Below are 19,610 nucleotides of genomic sequence, written 5' to 3'. Positions count from 1 at the left end.
TTCTCATCTCCTCTTTAAGCACTTTACAACTTGGTGATTTTTCCCCCCTTTGGTTCCTTTAACAAAATAAAACAAAAAAGCAGAAAGGGGGTGGCAGGGGAGGGGGGAGCATGCTAGCTATAAGGGTAAGCACAGCCCTGCATTCTTCTTACAGAGAAGTGGTATGTACTTTCTCCTGCTGGAAGGCAGGGGGTTGGCAGCAATGACCTCCAAGGGTCATCTCCAATCTGCCTTCAAGCAAGTGCTGCTCTGCCCCAGAGGCCCCATTGGTCTGGTCCTAAATTTCACCCACAGCTGGGTCCTGCTTTTGCCAGTGATACTTGACTTAGAACATAGTTTCTCTTTCTCTTCTGCCCTGTCTCTGCATCCCAGGAAAGGGGGTTGGAGGAGGCCATCGCTGGTTCCAGGCACGAAGCCTCTCCCCAGGCCCGTAACCAGGGTCCCGCCCATCCCTTGGGCAACTCTGGAGCCTAGAGATGGGAGTCCGCCCTCTCTTTTTCATCTCCAGCCCTCTTCATCTCTATCCAAACAGCATGAGTGGGAGAGGTGGGGAGGAACGGAGACAGGAGAGAGCTTGAGGCCTTTCATTCAATTATTTTTCTTCTCTCTCAAACGTGCAGGCAGTCCTAGGGGTCTGGGGCAGAGGAGGGCCCTGCAGCTCTTCCATGGGAGCAGCCAGGGTGGATTGCCAGGGCAGCTGGGAGCCCCGGCCAGCTCCCCCGGGACCCCATCATGTGCTCCTGGTCTGCACACATACACAGAGAGAAACAAATCTAAAAATGAACCCAGGGACTGAAATCCCCCTCGACAAACCCGAATCCCAGGTTTATTATTATTTGTTGAGAGCTGACAGCAGCCACTGCTCAGGAACTGAGCTGAGAAAACAACACGGGCTGGGCCCCTGAGGCTTGCGACTCAGCAGAGACAGACAAACAGCTCAGACGCTGGGGACCCCAGATGGAAGGAGCGTTTCTGCTGTCCTACCTGCCTGCTTCCTCCTATCAGTCAACTGCCTTCTCAGAGGCAGTCACCCGGGAGGCCGGCCCTCCCTGGGAGCCAGGAAGAAGAATAGAAGTGAGGGGCTGGGATGGAGGTGCAGGGAGAGGTCTGGTTAGGGGAGTTCCCAGAACTAAGGGACCCAGGCACCTATCGGGTATGGCACCTGAGACGCTCTCAGATTCTCCTGGAAGCAGAGGATGCTAAGAGGGTCAGCCAGGCCACCTTTCTCTCTGAGAAGGACTGCACCACATTATCTGGCTGGATAATATCTGATTTCATTTTTAAAAACTGCCTCCAGAGGGGAAAAAAAAGGGGTCAAGAATCAGGGCTATGAAAGCAAGTAGTCCTTTGGGCTCAGTTTATCATTGAAAAGCCACTCATCCCCGACACTTCCTGACTCAGCCCATAGCTGTCCTCACTCTGGGCCCTCGGTGAGCCCATGAGAAAAGACAGGGGGACCCCGTAGAGTCCACAGCAATGTGGTCAGCTTGTGGGAGGAAAGGGCACCAGCCGGGTGCCTTGGTCCTCACAGCTGTTTGGAAGTAGAGCAGGTACACTGGCTCTGTGTTCCTGATCTGTCAGAAAGGCAGCCCTGGGGGGTAAGGGAAGGGAGGATGGCATCTTCCATGTGAAAGGGGGTGATGCCGGGCAGTCACCCCTGGGTTTCAGCATCCAAGCCCCAGCTATCAGACAAGCCCCATCTACCTCCTGAGAAATGGTGCCTCTGCGGTGCTTCTCTGCTGGCAAGGTCCTCTGTGTTACACGACCACACCTCTGCCTGCATCAAAACTTTGCTCAAAGCCTTCTCTTCCACGAAGCCTTTCTTCACTTTCTACTCCAGGACCATCCTCTCAGCTGGAGCCCTGCCGTCAGGCAGAGGGAGGGCATGCAGCAGGATTTAGCGCTACGTGTGTTTCTATGTCCTGGAAAGCCTGCTTCCCACTTGGGTCTCATCTCGCCCATTGACCTCTATGTTCCCAGCAGACAAGATCATGGCCTTGCCTTCCTTTTCCTTCTGGGGAAAAAGGTCTGTGCAATGTGATTTTACAAGGTCTACCTCCTTATGGAGGGCTTCCCAGGTGGCTTAGTGGTAAAGAATACGCCTGCCAATGCAGGAGATACAGGTTCGATCCCTGGGTCAGGAAGATATCCCTTGGAGAAGAGAATGGCAACAACTCCAGAATTCCTGCCTGGGAAATCCCAAGGACAGAGAAGCCTGGTGGGCTACAGTTCATGGGGTTGAAAAAGAATTGGATACGACTGAGTGACTAAACAATAATAACAACCTCCTTACAGAGCCTGGATAGACATAAAACTTCCTTTGGTTTATTGTTGAAATGTCAAACAGACCAATAAATCTAAGGATATTAGATACTAGGACTTGAAGAAAGGATAAATCTTTAAGTCCCAGCAGTCATTTACACCTTAGTGAGAATAAGTTTGTTTCCCTGGAGCCAGTTTTGCCCTGGAGTGAGATGATAATCCAGAATTATTAACAACTTCAACTCACTGAGCCCTTGCCATGCACCAGGCATTATGCTAAGCCACTGTCACAGAGAACCCTATTTATTGTTCCCAGCAACCGTAAGGTATAGCTGTGATAGTTGTCCCCTTTCAAGGATGTGAACACTGAGGTTTGGAGTGGTGGAGAGAGTTCTCAAATGTGACACAAGGCCTGATTTCAGAGTCTGGACGTTTAACCTAGAAGTCTGGGGTGGAGGCGGGGAACACCAGCGGAGCCCTGGAAATGGAACAGGAGAAAGACAAAGCTGACTGTGCAGAAGCTACCATCTGGAGTCAGGACACCCAACACAGGTGGTCCCTAACTTCCACATGCCCTGAAGGTCAAAGGGTCACATTGTAGCAACACACCTAAATGTCACCCGTCTGCCAAATTTGAGCTTTTGCACCTCACTAACGGGCACATACTTTATGCCTGTGGATGGTGAGGCCTCTTAAACAGCAACTGTTCATCTCTGTCAGTCCTGTCTTCTCTGGACAGCAGGGTGTGTGCAAATTCATTTAAAATCTGTATTGCATTTGCTCTTATTATTGTATAAAAATGAGTGGAAGACGGGAAACAAAATGCTGCTAACACCCATGAGAAGTCGGGGCCTCACAAACACGATGCAACCAAGACAGAGATGCTTCCATGAGCGCTGAGAGAGGCAGGTCTGAGCCTCCGTCGGGGACTCACTGGACTGTGGGTTCAATTATGAAGGGAAAGAACAAGATTTGAGAACGACTATGAAATGATGGAATACATGGTTGAAGACGGCACGTAACAGGCGATCACGTGTCTCAGCCGTGGGCTCAGAACCCTGGGAACTGGTGCCAGGCGGGGCCAGGGGCTGCCTGCCCCCTGACCCCTCACCATGCAGGCAGCTCGGGGCCGGGATCCGACTCATGTCGGCGGGGATGCTGGCAATGTCTCCCTTCTGGGCTGCGGCCCGGGCAGAGTGGGGAGGGAGGGGGTCTGAAGTCTACTTGCTCCCTGTGAAGTCTCTCTGCTTGGCCTTCTTTCTCCGCCCCACCCATGGTTTTCCAAGGACCACCCACAGCTGCAAAGAAGTCCCTGTTCTGGAGGGAAATATGCCGTGACTCACAGGCTAAGAGGCACCTGGCTCTATCTGCGGAAAGCCTGTCTGATGAAACAGGACTGGCTTTTATTCAGGTTAGGGGCACCCCATGCTCAGGGAGCATCCCTTGACATAGCTCCCTGAGTCCTAACTTTATCCCCTTGCAAAAGCCCCTTCCCCGCAAACCTTCCTTTCAGAACTGCCTCCTTCTCCTCTCAGCCCAGAGAGGTTTCAGGCAGCTTCTGAAGGGGTGACCAGTAAAGACATCTTTGCTGGCCAGCAACGGGATTATTACCCATAACCTCCAAAGCAGGAAGCAATTAAACAAAAGTGCAGGGGGCTAGAGCTCTGTTCTGCGTCCCCCTGGCCCCTGCCAAGCTCCATCCCTTCAACCTCCAGCTTTGAAAAGGGGTCAGTAGTTCTCGGGTTTCTAACAGGGAAAACTTGAGTCATATGCTGGCCCTTTCTACCGCACTCAACCAAGAAGTGTTCCATATTAGCAGCGGGTGTCTTTGAATGCTAGCCACTTGTCCGAAAATTATAACTTGCCTCAAATGCTGCCCTTTGCAGGGACGACTCATTTCCTATCATTGTGGTCTCGGTGGAAAGAAATCCTGCCTTCATTAGAGAAACTTTGTGGACTCGAAGTTCAAGTGCTTCTACTTGTGCCAGTTAAGACAGACCCCATGGAGGGCAAGTTCAGGGCGGGGAGGCGGGGACGTGGAGACAAATTCACACAGTGGACTCTGGACCTGGGGGACCAATTAGGATACTTCGATTAGAACAGAGAATGATCTTTTGGGATCTGAGCGCTTGTTGATCTGGGTGTTCCAGGGTCTGGCCCGTTCAGGGAGAAGGAGTGAAGCATGTCAACTCCCAGTGTAGAGATTCTATCCACAGCAGAGTGGCCTGGGCAGGGCAGGAGAGAGGAGTGTGAGGTGTCTGCTCCCAGAGCCCATCTGTGGGGAAGGGAGGAGGAAAAAGTGGGAATTCTCAGCCACAATGCCTCCCCAAGGGCACAGATCGCCTCAGGCTGGGCAAGATCCCTGCTATCCACAAGCCTCTCTGATCTCCTTTTTAGGGCCTGGCCGTCTCAGGTTAGAGCATCTGCTCTGCAGCCCTGGGAAGAGAAGTCTGTTGTTTCTTTGTTCTGGGATTCATAAAAGTGTAAAAAAGGATCTCACCTAATGAGGCCCTTGCTGTGGTCAGGGATTATTTCACGAACAGGAGCAGTGTATGCATATGAGCTGAGATAGTCTGGGGAGTAGGGGGCAAGGTGGGCAGAGGGAGATGAAGAGAGGAGGCCCATGTAAGAATGATCAGGAAGGTCAAGGAGAGCGGTCCCCAACAGGATCAATGTTCAGGGGATGCTGATGAGATCTGAGGTTTCAGAGATGTGTCTGTCACTGGGGGCTGGCCACTATGGCTGCCCTGGCTTGAGCTGACCGTTGTCCTCACTCCTTACTCTTAGCTTCTTCCTCAAGCCCAGAAGCAGCGTTGGACGCAAGGCTCCAAAGAAGTCTGTTCAGAGCAGTTTGCCGGAGGGCTGGCAGAGCCGTGGTGGGTCTGAGTGCTGCCTAGAGGAGAGGTACAGAGGAGAAAATCCCGTCCGAGGCCACAGCCAAGTTGAGTGGGGCTCCTACCCGGAAACCAACAGTCATTTACTGAGCACCTGCCATGTGCCAGGCTCTGCAAAAGGCCTTGGACGTCCCAGAAGGAGAAAACAGGGACGAGTGGAATAAATAAAGATACGAGATGAAGCAAGATAGATGACTTCAGATTTCAAGGGATCCCGAGGGCTGAGTAAGAGAAATAAAAAAGGAGCAAACCAAATCTCAAGCCTCAGCACACAGTGGTAGAAATTCAGAACTTTAAAAAGAAAAGAAATCTAAAAGTGGATTCTCACTGCCAGACTGGAAATAAGAGAGTGAAGCAGCACCTTCAGGACCTACGAGAAAATGCTGTGGAACGTGGGACTTGCTCTGAGTTCTGTCAGTCAGGTTCAAAGAGAAGATCAAGTCTGTTTTGGGTACATGAGGACTCAATTTACTCCCCTCCCATCAATATAAAAATAACTAGAGGTGATAATTCAAAAAACAAGGAGGCTGGAGGAAGAAGACAATGGAAAACAAAACAGAGCTGCAGCCCAACGGGAGGAAGGCAGCTGGAAGGACGGAGGGGTGGGCATCAACCCTGGGGCTCAGGAGACTCTAGGCAGTAGCCGGGTGGTGAGGTCAGTGTTCCATTCCTTTTCCTGGGGTCAAATCCCAAGAGTAAGTCCTGTGGCTGAATAACATTTCCACCTTGTTATTAACCTATAGACAAGGCCTGGAAAATTCAATGGACTGTATAGTCTATGGGGTCGCAAAGAGACGACAAGACTGAGTAACTTTCACTTTCACTTTGGGGCTTCCCTGATAGCTCAGTTGATAAAGAATCTGCCTGCACTGCAGGAGACCCTGGTTCTATTCCTGGGTCGGGAAGATCCCCTGGAGAAGGGAATGGTTACCCACTCCAATATTCTTGGGCTTCCCTTGTGGCTCAGCTTGTAAAGAATCCGCCCACAATGCAGGAGACCTGGGTTCGCTCTCTGAGTTGGGAAGATCCCCTGGAGAAGGGAAAGGCTACCCACTCCAGTATTCTGTCCTGGAGAATTCCATGGACTGTATAGTCCATAGGGTCACAAAGAGTCGGACACGACTGAGCGACTTTCACTTCACTACCAACCTATAGTCAACATGCGGAGGTAACCACAGTTATTTAACAGAATAAAAATCTTCTAAATCTTATAAAGTTAGCACATAAACTATACTAAATAGTATAACACTGTGCACTCTGTAATATATATATTCCGTATTATATATAATACTATCAACTAAAAATAGATAGCAAATATAGTTTGATCAAACTAATATAAATTGGAAGGAGAAGAATGTGTGCTCGTTTCCCCAACTTCCACAGCAGATCGTTCATAAATAAACACATGCATTAACAAGAGGGACTGAGGAAATGTCCTGGTGGTCCAGTGGATAAGACTCCAAGTTTCCACTGTAGGAGGCATGTGTTCAATCCCTGGTCGGGGAAGTAAGATTCCCATGCTGCCCAGAGAGGCCAAACAAATAAATAAATAAATAAAATATCTTAAAAAAGAGAGAGATTGACACATATTGTATGACATAATAAGCAACCACGTGCGTACATGCTCAGTTATGTGACTCTTTGTGACCTTATGACTGTAGCCCGCCAGGCTCCTCTGTCCACAGGATTCTCCAAGCAAGAATAACCGGAGTGGGTTGCCATTTCTTCCTCTAGGGGATCTTCCCGACCCAGGGATTGAACCTGTGTCTCCTGCATTACAGATAGATTCTTTATGACGGAGCCACCTGGGAAGCCCAATAAGTGGCCACAAAATCAGCTAAATCAGAAACCGTTTCTTGGGGTTGACTGGATGGTGAACTAGTGGGCAGAGGTGGGGGAAAGAAGGGAGGCTTTTTAGAATACTATGCAGCAATCAAAAACAATAGACTGAATCGATTTATCTTGACCTGGAAAACTCTCCATTATATAGCCTAGTTTAAAGCAAGTTTTTAGAACAGCATTTGAAACTTAAATCTCACTGTGTTCAATTAAACACCCAAACCGATAAGACACAGTCTGTGTCCTCAAGCAACCCCACCTCTGCAGCCCCTCTCCATGCCGCTCTACCCCACCGGCTTCTGCTTCTGGAACATCTCCCTCGCTCAGAATTCTGCAAGATGCAGATCTCTTTCTATGCTAGGGGAGAGCTGTTTTATGTATGTTTCAAGTCACAAATGCAAGTTCTTGACTACAAGTAGTAAGTTCAAAGATGGACCTGGATGAAGCCGCTCAGGAGATGAAAGCTTCACGCACAAGTAACTGGCCAGGGGGAAATCAAGTCGGGAAGGGAAATCTGAGAATTACAGATGCCGAGGCTAAAAGGCATCTCACAGAGCTCCCATCCGCGTTTCACATTCACAGATAAAGAACATACGTGGGGCGTGATGGAAGGTCACTGTATTGAATTAGTGCCCAGAAGAGGGGGAGTTGGGCTTGTTATCAACCAGAGGCAGGAAAGAAGCCAAGAGATGCTGAAGCTGGAGTAGCAGCCTGATGCCAGGGCCCTGCAGAGGAGCCCATAGGGAGACGGTGGGGGGTGTGGTGTGTGGGGCTGGGGTCCACTTCAGGAGCTGCTCATGGAGAAGGTGGCTTGACTTTGGGGAAGACCAGGGGAAATCAGACAGGAATACACTTCCTTAGTGTCCACACAAGCTGGAAAGAAGCAGCTTCAATCTGGGCAGGAGGGGACACATTGGGGAAGGGCTGGGAGCATCCATCGTGTGCCAGATGTGCATGAGGTGCCCTACAGTAGTTCCGGCATTTCATCCTCACACAAGCCCTGCAAGGTAAATGCGGTTGTCCCAGTCCATCAAGACAGTGATAGTTAGAAAACCTAAGTCATGTAACTTGCCCCAAATCCCGCAGCCAGCAAATGACAGAGCTGGAATCTGAAGCTGGGCTGCTTTGATCCAAAGTCCCTGCTCAAGGAATCAGAGGGCATCAATCAATGTGTGGTCACTCATTGCTAGGAGGAGTGTCTTTCCCAAACTGGGATAAACTAACCCTTCTCACCTCCTGAATCCTGTGTATGGACTCAGGCCCCCTGCCCAATCCATGAACACCCAGGCATAATGGCTGGCTCAACTGGCCCAGTAGGACCCTGAAAATTCCCACCTCGGAGGAGAACAGGAGTTGGGGTTCCCTTTCTCCCAGCCCCGAGCCCTGCATTGCTTCTGAGATGTCTGGAAGGAGGTGCACTGGGATGGAGCATGAACACAGAGTGGAGAAGAGAAGCTGGAAGCCTGGACCCTTGGTTTTTAGTGCTTAGCTCCATACCTGCCCTCCTCCAACCGCCAGGGCACCTCATTGCCCTTGATCCCACCCCCAGATGCTGTCGGCTCCCCCACGTCTCCCCAGGCGCCTCCGCCCCCATGGAGCCTCTGACTTCAGCAGGAGGCAGGCAGGCAAGCCCACAAGAGAATGTATGTCAGTTAGGGGTTGTCGTTGACACGTGGAGATCATTAACGAGGCTTATTTTTAAATTGTAATTGCAAAATGTAAATGCTCCCCAAACTGATGTGTAATTGCTACCCCCTCCACCCCAGCCCTTCCCCTCTGGTGCCAGCTTTGCAAGGAGAGAATTAGAAAATAAAAAGGGGGTGGATTATGTAAGCAAAATGATTTTAAAAAAAGAGAGCGAGAGAGCTAAGAATTTAAGTGAGACAGCTGGCGGCTCCCTGATTGCCACACTTCCAGCATTAGCTGCAAAAATTGTCCTTGCCGACTACACCCACCCAAGCAACGGTGTCAACTGTATTGAGTCCCAGAACACAGAACAGACTGGAGCTCCCTTGGCAAGATGGTTCAGTGGTCAGTGTGTGTGTGTGTGTGTGTGTGTGTGTGTGGTCCTCTTCAATATACATGACATTTCTAATTACCTGCCTCTCTCCTTCTTCTTCTCTTGAGGGAAACAAGGTTTTGTGAGGAATCTGGCAATGATTACTGCCCCCCAAACAAAGACTGGATCCCAGGTGGGACTAGTAAAGAATCTGCCTGCCAATGCAGGAGACTCAAGAGACGGGGATTCAATCCCTGGGTCAGGAAGATCCTCTGAAGAAGGAAATGGCAACCCATTCCAGTATTCTTGCCTGAGAAATCCTATGGACAGAGGAGCCTGGCGGGCCACAGTCCATGGGGTTGCAAAGAGTTTGACATGACTGAGTACTGAGCACATATTGGGTCACAAAGACTGGGAAACTAGAAGATCATGGTGGCCCTAACACATCAGGGAAACTTACAAACACCCCAGCAGGGTCCTGTAGATTTGGGGTGGGGAGGGGGTGGAGCCCATCTCACCATAACAGATCCAGCCCTTATCATGGCATACTGGAAAGAAAAAAGACTTGTTTTGGATAACTGGATTTCTAAACCCCTGCCTACACTGCTACTTAGGTCTGTGAGATCATCAGGTTACTTAAGGCGATTTTAAGAACCCTATCTGATAAGAGGATTAAGTGAGATTCTCTGCTTTATACTCTCTAAGGAACTAGTTCTCATAGTTCATCACACACATCTTCGATGCAGTTTCCTCTGTGTTCATCAGAAACACTGGGGGCAGGGTGCAGATTCTCAGTCTAAACCTAGACTCACAATTTGGGATCTCTGGTGTGAGGTCCAGGAACTGAGTTTTTCACAAACACTCCTGGAGACAAGGCTTGCTCCAGAGGGCTGGACAAGTATTACCGTCATGGGTGTGAGTAACAGCCCATCCCTACATAGCAACAAGAGTTTCTTGTTCATGGAATATGCAGAGCGAAATAGAGGTAGGCAGGGACTAGGCACAGCTCTCGCCCCATCCTCCAGGGGCCAAGGAGAAACAGAACGGGTTTGCGTGTTCTGAGGTCATGTGCAGTAAGTGTCAGCTAACGTTATGGGCTGCTTCTCAAGGTTGTCCGAAGAAAAGACAATCTGCCTGGAGGGTTTGCTAAGTACTAGTCACTCAGTTGTGTCTAATTCTTTGCTAGTCCATGGTCCGTAGCCCATCAGACTCCTCCATCCATGGGATTCTCCAAGCAAGAATACTGGAGTGGGCTGCCATTCCCTTCTCCAGGGGATCTTCCCAACCCAGGGATTAAACCTGGGTGTCCTGCATTGCAGTCGGATTCTTTACCATCTGAGTCTTCAGGGAAGCCTGGAGGGTTTAACCACGTGTTGAAGGATGGAGAACGTTTCTTACTGTTCGGTGATCCCGGCAGCCTCTAGGATGGCCCTCAGGGCACTCAGTCCTCTCCTCACTTCCAGCTGGGCCAGCAATCCTTCCTGTTGACCAGAACCAGCGCACCTGTGAGAAAGGGAAGAGCAGCACTCAGAAGGGAAGGCTAGAGGTACAGGGATAAAGGGGGACCCCACTCTGCTCCCCCTCCTCCCAGGCTGGTGGTGAAGGATACACTCTGTGTGCTCTGCAGACCTCCTACTACACGATCATTCAAGCCCCTCTCCTCGTTGGGTGTTCAGACCCACCGAGCCGTGTTAGAGCCCAGCCCTTCTCTCGGCAGGAAATGGCCTGTGATTGCCCATCTGGTCTCCTGGAACCAGACAGCCCCTCTGCCCCAAGTGTGGTCAGGTCACTGAGTGATTTGTGAAGCCTGGGGAAGCACAGCCGGTTTCTTGCTTTAAACTGTAGGGAACTCAGAGAAAGAGTGGCAGTTGCCACCTGCTCAGATGTGTGCAGGAGTTTCAGACGCTTTCCCAGCAGACAGGCTTCATCTGGGGGTCTGAACACTGGTGGGTGGGAGGAGGGCACTGGTCGGCAGCAGGAAGGAAGAGTCTGGAGGGCAAAGGACCAAAAGCAGTGAAGAACAGCCTTGACCTAAAGGGGGCTTCAGCTGCATGACTTATTTATTTATTATTAGATTTGTTGGTGTTCAGTCACTCAGTAGTGTCCAGCTCTTTGCGACCCCATGGACTGCAGCATGCCAGACTTCCCTGTCCTTCACCATTTCCCAGAGTTTGCTCAAACTCATGTCCGTTGAGTCGGTGATGCCATCCAACCATCTCATCCTGTGCTTCCCCCTTCTCCTCCTGCCCTCAATCTTTCCCAGCATCAGAGTCTTTTCCATGTGACCCTATGGACTGTAGCCCACCAGGCTTCTCTGTCCATGGAATTCTCTAGGCAAGGATATGGGAGGGTTGCCATGCACTCCTCCAGGGGATCCTCCTGACCCAGGGTCTCCTGCATTGTAAAAGGACTCTTTACCATCTGAGCCACCAGGGAAGACCATAATTAGATTCAGTTCAGTTCAGTCGCTCAGTCATGTCCGACTCTTTGTGACCCCATGGACTGCAGCACGCCAGGCCTCCCTGTCTATCGCCTGTCCAACTCCTGGAGCTTGCTCAAACTCATGTCCATTAAGTCAGTGATGCCATCCAATCATCCCATCCTCTGTTGTCCCCTTCTCCCCCTGCCCTCAATCTTTCCCAGCATCAGGGTCTTTTCCAATGAGTCAGTTATTTGCATCAGGTGGCCAAAGTATTGAAGCTTCGGCTTCAGCATCTGTCCTTTCAATGAATATTCAGGACTGATTCCCTTTAGGATTGACTGGTTGGATCTCCTTGCAGTCCAAGGGGCTCTCAAGAGTCTTCTCCAACACCACAGTTCAAAAGCATCAATTATTCGGCACTCAGCTTTCTTTATGGTCCAAGTCTCACATCCATATGTGACTACTAGAGAAACCATAGCTTTGACTAGATGGACCTTTGTCAGCAAAGTAATGTCTCTGCTTTTTAATGTGCTGTCTAGGTTGGTCATAGTTTTTCTTCCAAGGAGCAAGGGTCTTTTGATTTCATGGCTGCAGTCACCATCTGTGGTGATTTTGGAGCCCAAGAAAATAAAGTCTGTCACTGTTTCCCCATCTATTTCCCATGAAATGATGGGACCAGATGCCATGATCTTAGTTTTTTTGAATGCTGAGTTTTAAGCCAGCTTTTTCACTCTCCTTTTTAACTTTCATCAAGAGGCTCTTCAGTTCCTCTTCACTTTCTGCCATAAGGGTGGTATCATCTGCATATCTGAGGTTATTGATATTTCTCTCGGCAGTCTTGATTCCAGCTTGTGTTTCATCCAGCCTGGCATTTCGCATGATGTACTCTGCATATAAGTTAAATAAGCAGGGTGACAATATACAGCCTTGACATACTCCTTTCCCAATTTGGAACCAGTCTCTTGTTCTATGTCTGGTTCTAACTGTGGTTTTTTGACCTACATACATATTTCTCAGGAGGCAAGTAAAATGGTCTGGTATTCCCATCTCTTTAAGAATTTTCCAGTTTGTTGTGATTCACTCAGTCAAAGACTTTGGCATAGTCAATAAAGCAGAAGTAAATATCTGTCTGGAACTCTGTTGCTTTTTCTGTGATCCAATGGATGTTGGCAAACTGATCTCTGTTTCCTCTGCCTTTTCTAAATAATTAGATTAAAATGGATTTTGTTTCTCAACATTTGAAATGGACCAAAATGTTCAAAAATGAGTTTGGTGGTCAGCATTGGTATAAGGCTTGGCCTGACACTTCCCAAACACATCAATTTCTCCTTGTGGATCGAGTTTCTAATTTGACTCCAGTTGAGGCTGCGCTTGGGGCAAAGGATGACAGGGGGTCGTGGGATGGGGGTGTTTAGGAGGGGGGCTGCTATACCTGAGCTTTGTTTTCAGGGCAGTCTCAGGGACCACCTCCAGCCAAGAGCCCCAACCCTGCAACCAGAGGTAAGTGTGTCTTTAACATTGATAATTCCTTCCTAGTTAACACCATCTTAGTCTCCCTGTAAAAACACATTTGCACCTTAGTAAAGAATGTAATTAACTAGTGACATGACAACAGGAGGAGCTAAACAGCGGCTGGGCTTGGAGCTGCCCTGGGAACTGGGAATTCAGACATTTGCCTGAACAAGACTTGCCTACTTCCTTCCTGGGAGTTGTGCATGCGTGTGTGTGTGTGTGTTTGGCCTACATGCACTGCTGGGAGGTGAGGATGGCAGAAGCGCAGCATCCTGGATCCTGAAGGGTGCATGAATTCCCAGCTGCAGGCCCGAGGAAGCAGGGGAGCTGGGAGATGGGATGAGCTGAGAAGAACTCCAAGAACAGGCAGGGTGGTTAATGAATTTCCATGAGCACAATCTGGGTTGAAACAACCCCCTTCACCACCCTGGACTCAGATTTCTCCAGAAAAGAGATGGCGGATATGAGACATTCTAAGTGGCAGGAGGCTCAGGCCCCTTGGTACTGCCCAGCGAGGATGCCATGAGCACCAAGGTACTCCTACTCCAGGCCACTTCTCCTCCACTGGTCTTGACTGTGACTTCTGTGAGTGACTCCCAGTCCTCTGCCCCCAACTTCAGAGAACAAAACTGGGGGACAAGCCCACGTCTTCCCTCCTTAAGCCCCACCTCATGTCCTCCTCTTCTCACTTCCCCACTTCCCATCCCTTTCCAGTCCAGGCGGAAGATGGTCTCCAGCCTTTCTGTTAGGGAAAGAACACTGATTGAAACCACCCACCCTGGCCAGACACCATAGTAACCATTTGCATGAGTTGTTTTATGACAGGAGGTCCTGGAAAGGAACACAGAACTAATAAGCCTCCACCAACTGGAAGAGTTTAGGAAAGGTCAAAATGAGACACCACATGTCTGACCACCTCCCAGAATCCTCTCTGTCATTCATCCTCCCAGAATCCTCTCTGGCATTCATCTTGGCTGAACAAGGTATGTACCACCAGGAAGGATTCTTGACTTAGAATGATTGGCTAAAGACAACCCAGGAATTAACCCCACCACCATAAAACCCCAAACTGCAAGCCATGTGACAGAGCTGTTCTCCTGGGTTGCCTTACCCTCCTGCTCTCTGCCCGGGTGCCCTTACCCAATAACATCTCTTGCTTTGTCAGCACACGTGTCTCCTCAGACAATTCATTTCCAAGTGTTAGACAAGAGCCCAGTTTCGGGACCCGGAAGGGGTCCCCCTTCCTGCAGCATTTCCACTCTCAGGGACATTCCTAGAAAGGGCCCTCCTTCCTGGTCACGCGGGCCAAGTCCCTCCAACTTGTGAGCCACCTCCAGGCTTCCCAGGCAGCCAGTTGCATCCTGCGTCCATCCAGACCCACGCCCGGGATGGGTGCACAGCTGTGTTACCTCCCACTCCAGAATCCTTAGTGACTCCCTCTTCACAGGCACCTACAGGTGTTCAGTCTCACGGCAAACCACTCTGCCTTCTGGGCTCAGCTTCTACCCTTTACCTGCAGACTGCCTACCCTCCATCCATTCACAACACCTTCCATTCCCCAAGCTGCCCCACAACCTCCTGCTGTTCTCAGTGCCCCAGTTCTACATTTCTACCTGAAAAGACTCTCACGATTCTTGAGTGTTCAGCGTGGACATTCTGGCTTTTTCCTCTACAGCTGGCCGCCATTGTATCTCCCTCTGAGTTTCCTGGGAATACACTGCTTGTCATCTTCTGAAAGCTCTCGCCACATTTCGTATTATGGTCTAGTTATTTTACACGTCTTTCATCTCTTTCCAAACTGGAGACTCCTCATAGGCAGAGACCCTGTCTTACATCCACGTAATTGTTCAGTTTACAAAGTACTTTGGTATGTAATATCTTCTTTAACTCTTTAAACAATCTTTAGAGGGCAATATTTCAATATAATGGCTTCCCAGGTTGGGCAGTGGTAAAGAATCCACCTGCCAATGCAGGAACTCACACTGGATCCCTTGGTTGGGAAGATCCCCTGGAAAAAGAAATGTTAACCCACTCCAGTATTTCTTGCCTGGAAAATCCCATGGACAGATGAGCCTGGCGGGTTATAGTCCATGGGCTTGCAAAGAGTCAGACACAACTGAGTGACTGAGCATGCATTCATTTCAATACAGTAACAATTTTTATTACCTTTACAAACTAATATGTTTATTGCACAAAATAAAGAAGACAGAGAATTTTTTTTTTTTTTTTGGTGGTGTGTTGCAGCTTGTGGGATCTAGTTTCCGAGCCAGGGATTGTACCTGGCCTCTGGCAGTGAAAGTACTAACTCCTAACCTCTGGACCTCCAGGGAAATCCCAGAAATTTTAAAGTGAGTTGTGATCCTATCATACAAAAATAATCACAGTTAATATGAAGGGTAAAACCCTTCTTTCTTCAAAACAGCACATACTATACATATTGTTTGTTCTGGAAGCAGTTGTTTATATTTAGCAGCATATCATAAATACCTTTGCATATGATCTTAGTGACTATGTGGTGTTCCATTTACAGATGTACTATAATTATCCAACCAATTGTCTATTATTTCCAGATTTTGCTACTATAAACAAATAATTCCCATTCCTTTATTTTTTTTAATAGACTATTTTTTAAAGCCTCCACTGAATTTTACAATATTGTTCCTGTTTTATGTTTTGTTTTTTTTTTGGCCAGGAAGTGTGTGGGATCTCAGCTTTGCGACCCAGGGATCGAACTCACAACCCCTATATTGGAAGGCAGTGTCTTAACCAGTGAACCGCCAGGGAAGTCCCATAAAGCCCATTCTTATAGCTGAGTTTTGCTCCAGACTTGATTATTGTCTTAGGAGAAGTTTATAGATGTGGAGTTGCCAGATCTAAACGCATATTCATTTGAAAGAATAATGACTTGCAGAAGGTCACACGTATTTACATCACATCTGCAATTTATGCGAAATATCTTTTTTCCTGTTGGGTAGTTGATCTCATCGTATCAAGGTGGATATCGAGGCTGAGGAAAGTCGAACATCAGACTTGCCTAAGAAGACAAGCCGGCACACAGCATGTCTTCTGGCTCCGGATATTTCGCTCTTCCAACCTCCCCACCTCTCTTTGTTCTTGTATTTCTTACTGGCACAGAGGGAAGCCTGCAGTGTAAATGCTACGGAAACGCTGGGCTTCCTGAAGGACGAGGCAAGGTGATGTGTCCTAAGTAGTGGGGTGGGCCACTCCTGGGGGCTCAGCTCGTGTCAGCCTCCCCTGCCTCGTGTCCCAGGGGTCTGAGACCTATTTTGGCAGAGGACAGCTCTGGTCTTAGGTAGACTTTTAACTATTGCTTCCTCCCTTCTTCTGGGCAGATGCAAACTGCTTCAATGTAGACTCCATGCATTGAGAATCTACCATGTATTAGGGCCTGAGCGTGCAAAGATGAAGCACACACACACACCGAAGCTCCCCACATCTCAGAGGGCATAACTTGTCGCGCGTGGATGCTGCTGCTGCTGGCTGTTGGTCCCACTGCCCCTCCTCTGCCAAAGCCCTTATTGCCAGGGGCAGAGGACAAGGCCCGAGTCAGGGTTGCAGAAAGAGGCTGACCTGCCTGCCCAGTGTGTCCGGCAGCCCCTCCTTCTAATTGCAACCCTTTCTGGCCCTGAGGGGCCAGAGCTCCCGCTCTGCATCTCGCTGCAGTGCTTGCTTCTCTGTCTTTCTGCTCCAGCTGTACCTCTGTCCCTGCCCTCACCCCTCACACAGCACAGAGGGAATCACACCAGTTTAGGGAAAAGACGCCAACCCTGCCCCACTGGGGGACTAATAAATACATAGCCGAGAGGGGAAGGACGGTCCCTGGTGATGCCCATGTGTCCTACGCAGGGCACCGCTTCAGGGCTACAATACACACAGATTTCCCCTTTCCCAGAACTGACGACTGCCTGGTTCCCACCAGCCTGGAGAAAGCTTCAAGGCAGAAAGAGAGCCTGTCATCTTTTTCTGTCACTGCCATCTCTTCCTCTGAGCATAACAGGGCAACTCATAGGGCAGAAGGGCCCGAGGAAAGTGAAAGACAGTCTGGGCCAGAGGGCAAGGCCATCCTCCCCCATGCTCATGCCCACCTTGCCCGAGGAGGGTCCCGCGTGTGCCTTTTTAGATCTTTCCAGAGAAAACTCGTTCCCTTTGTTTTGTCACCATACAAATTCCTTCTCCTCTAGAGGCTTGCAGGCAGTCTGTAATACCACTGCCCTGACCCTGGAGCTGGGCTGGGGTCCAATTAACAGGCAGCTGGATAGGCACGGAGGCGGACAGAGACAGAGAGACAGATGGGGAGACATGGGCCCCTGTGACCCAATGGCCCAGATGCTTAAGGGACAGGAGGAGCCAGGACCTTCAGCTTGAAGAAAAGGTCCCTCTGTCCCCACAAGATCCCCAAGGAAAGCAGTGGCTCTGCCCCTGATTTTTAGCTCTGGGCCCTGAGGCTTTTAACCAGGGCGCCCTCTGACCTCTGATGGATGGCAGGCTTCCCTGGAGAACACCTTTGCCTGTTCAGCGGGTCTGATTTACACTTTTCAGATGAACAGGGCAGTGCTGAGGACTGAGCCTCTGGAATTCTGGCCAGACACCCAGACCAAAGGCCTGCCCCCTGTCCACTTTAGGGAGCTGCCCCACCCTGGTATCTGCCCCACGAGCAGAAACACTGGAGTCTTTGTCCTCACTGGCCCAAGAGCCTGGAGAGAATCCATTCTGTCTGGAGACCCTCCAGGGCCTGTGTTTGCATAGTGCAGCCCTGTGATTTGCCTACTAGGACCCTCGGGCATTTCCCCAAAGATACAGGTTCCTCTCACCTCCTGCTGGGGTGGCTGGTTCCAGCTCTGCCAGGAGCTTGCTCTGCAATGTGGCACAAAACCCTCCACCTCTGAATTCCAGTCCATCCCCATCATCGGCACTCTTCATCACTGCTGTCTGCATATAAGAGGTGGGACCTGACGCCGTGCCCCGTTCTCACACGACCCCATTCTCTGACTGCTCTTGAGCAGCTATCGAGTTCAAACATCCCAGCAAAAGACTCAGAGTTCACCAGAGCTGTGAGGACCATCTCAAAGAGACCGGATTCCAATCCTCTAGGAAGAGAGGGCCTCCTTGGGCTAAAATAGTTTACAGGCTTGTTTATACAGCTTCTCCCCGACTCAGAAGTCTGCAATGACTTGCCGAGGTCTATGAAGACAAAATTCAAATTTCATAGCCTCTTTTCTTGTCTTTCATCATCAACCCCAACCTATTTATCTTACTTAATCCCTTGGTTTTTCAAGCCTGAGCCTTTGCTCCAGCCATACCAGCCTGCCCTATCTCACAACTGAGCACACGCCATGTCTAGGCCCTCTTCCCCTCTTTCTCAGCCCACTAGGACTGCCTGGAGGGCCTGGTGGCCCTCCTTCCTCTGCGATACCCAGGTCCTAGCCAACCCTCAAGTCTTACTTTTCTCTGAATTTCTGCAGCTGAGTGAAGTCAAATTCTTGCTCCTCCATCCTATGACTGGCCCTGAATCTTACTTTATTTTGGCCCTTATTTTGTGAACTGCTTTCCGTGTTTGTCTGAATCTCAATGGCATGCATCATAGATGTTTGAGGACAAGACTGGTGTCTTTGGGACTTGCCTGGTGGTCCAGTGGTTATGACTCTGAGCTCCAGGGCGCCCAGGTTCAGTCCCTGGACAGGGAACTAGATCTCACATGCTGCAACAAAGATTGAAGATCCTGAGTGCCACAACTAAGACCCGTGCAGTTAAAGAAACAAATATTAAAAAAAAAAGAGAGAGAGAGGCTCAAGACTTCCATTTCGCTTATGTCTGCCATGTGTAACTAGGCTAGTGGTGTGCCTATGCAGATCATCAGCAGGATCATTCTTATCACAGGAAGGGCAACCACGACTGGAAAACTAAATCAGATCAGTGCTTAACCAGTTCAGCTAGACTTTGCCTGTTTAGTCATTGTTACTCATTGTCAAAGGCATCACAATTCTCTATGCCTCAGTGTGTCTCTGAATTGAAAGATTTGAAGAAAACAATGGGTTGTTACACATGCTCCTTACACATGCCTCTTAGTAAGTTGGTGGGGGAGACAGTACAGTGGGAAAAACTGGATTCAAATCCTAGATCTCCCTTTTCCTAGTTGTATGTGGTATGCTTAGTCACTTCAGTTGTGTCCAACTCTTTGCAACCCCTTGGACCATAGCTTGCCAGGCTCCTCTGTCCATGGGATTTTCCCAGTAAGAATACTGGAATGGGTTGCTGTTTCCTCTTCCAGGGGATCTTCCTGACCCAGGGATCGAACTCACATCTCCTGCATTGCAGGCTGATTCTTTACCCCTGAGCCACTGGGGAAGCCCCTTTTCTAGCTCTGTGATCACCAAACTCAACAACAAGGTGTTTACTGGGACTGAACTGAGCAGTTTTACATCAGACATAAGATGTGCTCAGTGGATAATAAAGGACTCAGCGTTGACATAGACAAAGCCTGTGATAAATGGTGACTATCATTGTTAAGACAATGACAGCATGGTGGTTTGTTTAGATCTTGTTTGGCAAAATCATACTCATCCTTTAAGATTCAACTCTGTGAAGTTATCGCTCAATGCTCCTCTACCCTCTACAAGGCAAGTCACTCCCTCCTTCCCGCTCCCCTGATAACTGGGACTGT

General features: G+C 49.4%; 1 protein-coding gene across 4 annotated transcripts in view; it reads right to left on the bottom strand.

The window, feature by feature from the left end:
* PKNOX2 (PBX/knotted 1 homeobox 2) overlaps window positions 1-19,610 on the bottom strand; it is a 298,165-nt gene that overhangs the window by 93,932 nt on the left and 184,623 nt on the right. For all 4 annotated transcript variants that reach the window (XM_070365178.1, XM_070365177.1, XM_070365179.1 and 1 more), the window contains one exon: window positions 10,393-10,497. The gene's annotated coding sequence lies outside the window, so the exon portion shown is untranslated. The remainder of the gene's footprint in view (window positions 1-10,392; window positions 10,498-19,610) is intronic.

The sequence above is a fragment of the Bos mutus genome, chromosome 29 (genome assembly GCF_027580195.1).
Source record: "Bos mutus isolate GX-2022 chromosome 29, NWIPB_WYAK_1.1, whole genome shotgun sequence".
Lineage (NCBI taxonomy): Eukaryota > Metazoa > Chordata > Mammalia > Artiodactyla > Bovidae > Bos > Bos mutus.
This window is presented reverse-complemented; position numbering and strand designations above follow the sequence as displayed.